The sequence below is a fragment of the Myodes glareolus genome, chromosome 22 (genome assembly GCF_982192425.1).
Source record: "Myodes glareolus chromosome 22, mMyoGla1.1, whole genome shotgun sequence".
Lineage (NCBI taxonomy): Eukaryota > Metazoa > Chordata > Mammalia > Rodentia > Cricetidae > Myodes > Myodes glareolus.
The window spans coordinates 45076586-45086146 of record NC_142047.1 but is presented as its reverse complement, the minus strand read 5'-3'; positions in this window follow the sequence as shown (position 1 = coordinate 45086146).

Below are 9561 nucleotides of genomic sequence, written 5' to 3'. Positions count from 1 at the left end.
TGGCGTGGGGACGAGCATGGAGAGGCACCAAAGGGGACAAAGAGACAGCAGAGCTGGGGCTAGGGCACAGACAGCCCCAAACTACGTTAAATTCCCATCAGCATCAGGGACCAGGCTCACAAGGTAAGAAGAGATTCCAGAATGCTAAGTCATAATATATACATACATGGAATTTGTCAAAACAAATGGGATTAAATTTGAAAAGAATTAAATGATGTTTGTAGGAACCAGTGGGATGGCTCGGCTAATAAAGATGCCTGCTGAACGCTTGAGGACCTTCACTCCATCCTCCAGATCACCGTGGCAGAGGAGAGAATCAACTCCTGCGAGTTGTCCTCTGAACTCCACACTCCCAAAGTGGTACCTACACACGCATGCACAATTAAATAAAATGCAATGCAAAATGTCATATATTATATGCACCCTGTTAAAGCATGATCCGCTAATGATAATGGGGAGGGAAAGGAAGGGAAGCAGAAAAAGAAAGAAATTACGACCACAGGAGAAAGAGAAGACAGAAATTCCAACCATCCTAACTTATTTTGGAACCCTTGTAGAGCGCTCTGAACTGCACTTGTCAGTTAGAGGCTGTTCATAAATGTTCATAAATGCATACACCCTGCAAAGATGATACAAACTGTGGAACAAAGGGAGTACTTCTAAATGCAAGAAGAAAAGGAGGGAGGGGAACAAGGGGAGAAGAAGGGAAAGAGGGAGAGAGGGAGGGAGGGAGGGAGGGAGGGAGGGAGGAAGGAAGGAAGGAAGGAAGGAAGGAAGGAAGGAAGGAAGGAAGGAAGGAAGGAAGGAAATAGGAACAGCAGAAAGTTCTGGTTTGGCAGACACAGGAAATCACCCAGCAGCATCCCTAACAGCAGGAAGACATTCTGCTATGAATCCCCTCCAGCCCCACAGTGTGAAGTTTTAATTAATACAGCTATTAAATAAGGTTTTGTCCCACAGTGTGAGGGCGCCTAGGGTGAGCCTGGCTGCTCCACTCTGGAAGACAGCCAACGCCAGGACCCCAGGAAGTCTTACTGGAAACCAGAACCAAAGTTGTCCAAAAATTTCTGTCTCCAAGCACTTTCACCTGAAAGCCTCAGCTTGCTCTGGGGATCTTTATGTCTGCCCCGTGTTGGCCTCCTCTGGCAAAGCCCTCAGCTTCCGGACCCCAGCGGAGAGGATTCTGGTTCCTGGCGACAGAGAGATTGTGGCCAGTGGCTCAGCTTTTCAAATGCTGCTGGGTTTATGATCTTAGCACTTACCTGCGCACAGCCCTACTGCCTGCTGTGTAACCCAGGAAAGCGGCCCCTGGGGTCTGATGGATGGAGGAATGGCGGGCTCAATCACAGTCGCCCAGCCCCTAAAGGGTTTCCATAAATTTCTGAATATGCTGGAGCTTTGGGTTTTAATTAAAATTATAATATACATGCTGAAAATTTATTGATTCTGTGGTGGTGGGGGTCTTGTATCTTGGATGCTTTTTGCTAGCTGTATTTTCACACAGGAGTTCCTGATGGGAGTGCCAATCTCATTTTCCAAGGAGGAGCCCAGTAGCATCTCAGATCAGGAGCAGGACCTTGGAACAACTGGGCTTATTTCTACATCTCAGAATTGTCCTAAAGCTGACCACTGAAGAAGATATAAAATGTTAAAATTTGCACAATTTTTTTTTAAAGCTAAACGCCATTTGTCAAGTCTCTCTCTGTGAAAATCATTTCTTCTTTTCTGTTACCATGGCTACCTGGGGGGTCTAACCCCAAGGAAGGATATGCTAAACAACTGGGAAGTTACTGCTAGGACAAATCTCCTACATGGATTGAGATTCCATAACTGAACTGAGATAATAGAGATTGCATTAGGTTGGTGCTTATGAAAGAAAGTTCTAGAAGAATGAAGAATGTCATTCAATTACTCTTGTTAACTTTGTCAGTCATAAAACCCATGGGATTCCAAATTTTTGGTTCTGATTCCTCCAAAAAAAAAAATCATTTCTTAAATTGAAGGGAAGTCTTTCCTGGTGAACAGGGGCAAGAAAATGACCATGGCTATTCTGAACACTAATGTTCATTGAACAAGACAATAGCTACAGGGCTGCAGTTCTCAACTGAACAATTCTGTTTCCTTGGGGACATCTGGCCAATTCTAGACACATTTAGTTATCACCTGGGGGTGAGGGAGATTGCTACTGACTTCCAGTGGGGGTCAGGGGAGGCAGGGCTGTTGCTCCGTGCCCTTCAGTGTGCAAATGGCTCTTCAACCTACACACCCACGCTGCTGCTGCATCTGAGAGCTCAGAGATGGAAATCTGCAATCGGATATTAGCGCCCCAGTTGCGGCAATCACTTTCCTCAATGGGGGCAAAACCCTACAAAATCAGCTTAAGCAGGGAGGAGTTTGTTCAAACTGATGGCATTTAAGGCTACCCAGTCCACCACGGTGCAGAGGGGATGGGGGTGGACGCATGAGGCCACTGACCACATTGCATCCAGAATCAGGAAGTAGAGAGTTATGATGTCATCCCATGAGATGGTGCTGCCCACATTTCCCAACGGGTGCTTCTCTCCTCACTTAAACCCCTTCGTAAACACCTTCAGACACACTGTTAGCTATTCCTGTCAAGCCAACATCACAGGGAACCGTCACCCCAACTGACAGGAGAGAGGGAAACACGAAAGTGTCTGCCGTGGGAATCTGGTGCTGACTCTGCCACCAGCTAATGGTGTGACCTTGAGACACAAGTTGATGCAGTGACCAATGAATTTAGTGTATTTATTCATCCATTCTCCCAGCTGTTGGGAAATGCCATACTCTAACCCTGAAAAGTGAAAACCAAAAGGGGTGGGGTACAAATCCATATGAAGGCTTGGACCAGGAAGCGGGCAGTGTTCTAGGGACTGGATGATCACCCACAAGGAGGGGGCTTCTAGGTCTTCACAAAGAGCTGAATTGAACTTTTACTCCAGTGAGCTAATAGTTGCACTTGGTAAAAAGTGTAGACCTATTAATGTTTCAACTTTATCTTTTAAGTAGATTGTCATCCTTCTCGTCCACCACACTGGCTCTCAATGTATTTATTGGATAACAGACTATTCTTTTTCTGTCAAGGTTAGAAGACCCAGCCAGAAGAGAACAAGGGTAGAGAGGAGAGCAATGAGGGGGCCATTACAAGGCTCCAGGAAAATATAGGAACCCTATATCATTCCTTTGGTGACTGAACTGTGTCTTATGATGTAACCCAGTGACTTCTATGCCTATATATCCAAGAGAAAGGAAAATACAGTCACCCAAAAGTTGGCACGTGAGCGTGCTCAACAGCATGGCTCCCGGTAGACAAATTGTAGGTGTAACCTATAAGTCCACCAAGAAGCAAACAGACAGGCTAGTGGTATGGCTCTGTGGGACAGCATGTGCAGAGCTTATGTGGGGCTCTGAGATCAATCTCCAGTACCCCAAAACTGAAAGAATAAACAAGCTGAGGTGTGTATTAGTTCATTTCCTCTCACTGTGCTAGAACTCCAAGGCGGAAGCAACTGAGTAAAGAAATCGTTTATTTTGGCTTATGGTTCCAGAGTCTCTAATGATTAGGACAGCATGACAGGCAGCAATAGGTGCAGCAGCTGGCTGGAACAGGTTGCGGGGAGCTCACATCTTCAACTGCAAACACAAATCACAGAGAGTTAACTGGAAGTGGCTTGAGGGTTTAAACTCTTAAAGCTCGGCCCCTGTGACACGCTTCCTCCTGCAAGACCATACTTCCAAAACAGCCCCAAACTGTGTCACCGTGGGGGGACCAAGGTACCAAATGCTCAAGAGTTTGGAGGACATTTTTCCTTGAGACTGCCACAGGGTGCACGTAGAGAGGAGAATATTGTTAACCGTTAGAAAGAATGAAGAGTTCCAACAGGAGTAAATCCCTAAGATGTCAGAAAGAGACCATCACAGAGGGCTAGGGGGTATGTGAGTCCATTCCTAGAAAAGTCCCCAACCAGTGCATCTGCAGAGAAAAAGAAGTTGATTGATGGCCGCCACAGAAGTGACCCCCAATAGATAGGGAGGTTTTAGTGGGAATGATGAGAATGTTCCAGATTGGCACAGAGGTCATGGCTCTCAGCTTTGTGAATGTATTAATGGACCACACAATTATATGCTTCAAATGGATGTGTCCAGTGGTTTCTGACTTACGTGCCAATAAGGATGTCTTTTTTGTGTGGTCTGTGTATGTGTGTGTGATAAGTGTGTGTGTGTGTGTGTGTGTGTGTGTGTGTGTGTGTGTGTGCCTGTGCACTTCCTCATATACTTGTGCAAAGTCCAGAACACCAGGTATTTCCTGTCTCAGTCTTCCCCTTATCTTCTTAAGATGGAGTCTCTCATTGGCAGCCAATAAGCCCTAGTGAATCCTGTATCCGACCCCAAGTGGTTTGCACACCCAGTTTGCCTTGTGAGTGTAAGGCATTTGAACTCAGGTCTTCCTACCTGTGCAGCAGGCACTCTTGCCCACTGAGCTATCTCGTAGCCTCGAAGCTATCTTTTAGAGAAGAGTAGAGGAAAGAAATGATGAAGGCGTCTGACTTAACTTCATCTTGACAATGCTCTTCGTGAATCGCTATCCTTGGTGACAGTTTGCTTCCAACTGAATGGGAAATAAAACTTGGGAGATGATGTTGCCTTGTCAAGAAAATTTAAACCTGTTTCTTTTGTGCCAACGTTTCCAGTCTCCGTGACCAGAAAACTGTTGCCTTTGACCCCAAGGATACTGACAAAACAATTAGTTTCAGGCCCATAAAGTCTCAAAATTTCAGTTTCTTGTGGAAAGGGTGTGGTGTGTTGTGGCAGCTGGCTTCCCCAGACAGTCTTCAATGTACAGAAAGAGAGGTGCCCTGTTTCCTTTACTGAGAAACTTATCTGACCTCCTCATCCACACAAGTATGACTTCTGGTAAAATCAAAAATGAAAAGAACATTCTTTTGTGCTGATGAAAAATGAAAATCGAAAAAAAATGAAGAAAGACCCAGGGACACATAATTCATCACAAGGAGATGTCAAGTTTTCCTTGTGTCATCTTTTGAGGGAGGAGAGAGTTCAATCTGTTTTAAATTATAGTGATGGAGAACGAACATATTTTGGTCCTCATAAGAGTCTTCAAGGCTAGAGCAGAAATGGATCTCGAGATGAGGAAGTTTCCCTGAAATCCAAAAACTACACAGGGTCTCTGACTCCTTAAAGCCTCTGCGGTATCTAGTTTTCCAAATTATTGACCTCATTCATTCATCCATTTGCTCATTCATTCACTCATCCAAGCATCCATCCATCCATCTATTCATTCATCAATCCATCCACTCATTAGTTTATTCCTCCATCTATCCATTCATTCAGTACTGTCTTGGCTACTGGGCCTTTGGGGAATGTGATGAGAAGACACCATTCATGCGCTAAAAGTACTTACAGATCTACATAGAAACACGTAATAGTTATTAATTAACTCTGTAAAGGAGCTATGAGAAGTGATAGAAAAGCATTGTAGGGTCTGGGGGCAAAGACCGAAGGACTTTGAAGGAACCTAGTGATTTAGAACATTCTTGGATTCAAGTAAGCTAGCATATGGTTCATGGAACTCGCACAATGAAGTTTTTATCTCTTTCAGTGGACATTTGTAGATGAGGGTCAGGGAATGGCTCCAGATTTGATGTCCTAATTAGGTTCTGTCTTCAGTAACCAGTTGCTTCCTTTACTCCAATTATTTTTTTTTTAATTTTACACAGTGTGTGTGTGTGTGTGTGTGTGTGTGTGTGTGTGTGTGTGTGTGTGTGTTAGAAGACAAATTTTGGATTTGGTTCACTCTTTGGTCCATGTGGAGCCCAAAAATTGAACTCAGGTTGTTTGGCTTGACAACAATCACCTTTACCAGCTGAGCCATCTCCCCAGCTCCATTACTTCCTTCTTCCTTCTCCATTGAATTTTCTTCTCTCTCTTGAATTGCATGGGAAGGCTGTGAGGTGGTTGCATGACAGCAATGCATGCTGCTACCTGCATTTACCAGACTACAGCACCTGCATAAGCCAGGTATCGGAGGTGAGTGTGCAGAAGTAAAGAAAGTGAGGTGGATTAGGATTTCCTTCATCTTCCCACATCAGCAGATCTGCACAAACTCAATGTGGTGGCGCTCACCTTTAAACCCAGCACTTAGGAGGCCGAGGCAGGCAACATCTGTGAGTGAGAGGCCAGCCTGGTGTGAGGAACACATCCCAACCTGGGCTCCATAGTGAGACCCTGTCTTAAGAACACCCAAATCGACAAAGAGTTAACTGGGGTTAATCTCCTGGGATTTTGCAGAGTTGAGGTTAGCCCTTAACTCCCACCATGAAAAAAAAAAAAAAAAAGGTGGTTTGGGGCAGATTTGGGCTCAACCAGACATAGTCACTGGCCTCGGTTTCCCAGCAGGCCTGTCACCGAGGAGGCAGGCTTTGTTTTTGAAGCCAGTACTGCCGCCCTCACACAGCCTAGTCATCTTGACTCCTTGGTGTGGGTGGATGCTCACCACAAGCTGCTCTGAGCCCCAGGTTGCTCGCCACACAACACTCCCTTGCACGTCCCTGAGAGACTCAGCGTGTGTACTCCTTTCATGGGACCTTTGTGGTCTCCACTTCAGCAGGTGTCTCACCATGGTTCCCAGGAGCGGCGGTGTGAGTCCTGCCTCCCAGTTCAGGAAAATGCACAGCCGGTGCAAACAGAGAAGAACCCCGAACCATAATGCCTCTCATCATCCCAGGCCAACACCCAACTTCCTGGCTGCTGGCGAGAGACCACAAAGGGAGCTGGCTGCCAAGCCATCCCGTGTGAAAACTTAACACATTTAATACAAAAGTAACTGAGAGCAAATAAAGCAGAGGACCCCCGTAAAGTCTACAGTGTGGACGGACATATCCCCGCTGAGCAACTTGCCCCTTTAAATTCCAACTTCATGCCAGTTAGGGCCTGGCTAATTAGTTTTATGTGCTGCACAACAGTTGCGGGAGAGAGGTCATTTGGGTATATAATTTTCTCTCCCTTTCTAAACCACAAAACTTCCTCTATGGAGCAGGCTTCAACTTCCGGTTCTCTGAAGCAAAACAAGCTGAGTCACGTGTTTCTATGAATCCCCACCTAAAAGTTCAGGATTAATAGCAACAGCAGTGGCTGGGTCTGTCCACGGAGCACACAGGTGCAGGGCTCTGCATGGATCTTACCTGTCACGGAGGCTCTCCGAGGTGTGGGCCACCCATGCCATACATAAGGAAGCCACATCTCACAGTGACTTGCAATGAGGCCATGCAGATGGCGGGAGAGAATATAGGCCCAAAGTTAGGAGACCGTGGACCTTGACCTGGACCAGGACATGGGCAAGGGATGTTCTTTCCTAGAACACATTTCAAAGGAATTAGACATAAGTCAGTATTTATAAAAACAAACTACAGATGAATATGTGACTCCATTAAAATGAACAGCTTTCACTGAGGGGATAATAGTCCTGCAGGTATCTTAGAATCCCAAGATGAAAATCAGGAGAGAGCCAGCGTTGCTGGTTTTAACGGCTCTCCTGTGCCAGAAGCTGCCACACTTTGTTATGAAAAAAAAATTCAAAAACAGTTTTGAAAAAAATGTGAATGGATGGGCAGATGGTAGACTTCTACTTGAAAAGGTTTTGTGACCCTTCAACAAAATGCCAAAATTGTTCCGATGAGCAAGAAAAGCCTGGAGAAATGGAAGAAATCTTTCTGAAAGTCCTTTGGTTGTCGGCTTTTCTTGTTTGTTTGCTTTTTGTTTGTTTTTGTTGTTTTTGGTTTGGTTTTCTGAGTCCCTGGCTAACCTCAAAAACCACTGTATCTCCAAAGATGGCCTTGAACTCATAATCCTCCTGCCCTCACCTCCTATGTGTTAGGATTATATGAATGTAGCATCATTACTGGCCCATGTGAGCATTGGCTCCATTACATAGATCTGTGCAGAAATCTATAGTATTGGAGGATCCGTTAAGACAAGATGGAAGCACTGCCTCTCCCAAGCTGCGGGAAGCCTGGGTGCTGAATGTGTGTCAGGGCTATTTGACTCTGTAACTTATTTAGGGACACACGTCCTTAGCCCCAGCCTTCCCTGGCTCATCCTCCCATAAATTGTGAAGCACAGTGCATTGCACAGACCCAGCTGTTTCAGTGCCTCGTGGACTCCCCCCGTTGTCTCTGTCTCAACAGAATCCAGTGGGAGCACAGGGCTAATCCCCAACTTCACTCTACCCTGGCTCTACATCCCTCCTTCCCTCTTTCTAGCATCCTGCCTGTAATAGAAGAATGCTGGGTTAAAGCTCCACAGGTAAGAACTCAGCAGTAAAGGCATTTGCAGCTAGAATAGCTTACAACATGGGAAGGAGTTGGGTGACCAGCAGGTGGGATGTCATCCCTACTGGCTGCAGATCAGAAGAGCGAAGATGTTGGGAGTGTCCATCAGCAGCTCGCGTGACAACTGTTTGAGGGGTGCTCCCTGGGCTGGGTTCAGAATACATCTTGACACCTTACGAGAATGACAGATTTCACTCCAAATGATTCTCGTGGAAAGACAGAAAACTCATAGAGAATGAGTCACTGACCTGACTCATCACTGATATGTGGTTATCACCGTCAAGCCTTCGGAATGCTCAGAAGAGCCCCCAGGAGACTCTGTATTATTCCATAGGTGAAATGGGGTAATGACGGTAATTCAAAATTTGGGCAATCAGAGTAAGTATCAGGAAACTGATATACATGTGTGTATGTATGTAAATGTCTGTATATACATGCACACATATATGCGTGCATATCACATGAGAGTTTCATTTTTGAAAAACACCACCACAAAATGTAACTGACTTTGGACGTGGGGAAACATATTCACAATAGCCTATCTTTCTGTTCAGATTTTTAAGATAATATATTATTTAACAAAGGAAGAAAATAGCACTACTTTGGAGGGTGTCACTAAGAACCCACTCCACCTGTATTCTAAAGAGCTAGTTCTCTTATTTCTAAGAGATAAAAAGGTGTGTCTAGAAGATATTTCAAAAAAGGTCAGAAGCTACTCTTGCCCTAGTGTTTTTTTTCACATTCCTGTGGAGCTATTTACAATGTTGTTAAATTCTGCAACTAGTACTGATTGAGTAGGTGAATGGACTGATGGATAAATGAGGGGACAGAAAGACAGACAAAGGATCTGAGGGATAAGTGAGCAGATGGATGGAAGGATAGATGGATTGTGGAATGGATGAGTGGACAGGCAGGCAGGTGAGTAGGTGGATGGACAGATAGATGGATGGATGCATGGATGCATGGATGCATGGATGCATGGATGGATGGACAAATAAATAGAAATGAATAGAAAGGCAAAAGACCAAATAGGTGGATAGATGAGCAGATGAAATGATACAGAGATCTAAGCCTTTTTAACCCCTTTTCTTGAGACTACCACAAAACATTACATACAATAAGCTGCCAGTTAGTGAAGATGTGACCTGTGATCTCAACAACACACTTCCATGTCAGTCCTTTGCATGTCTGA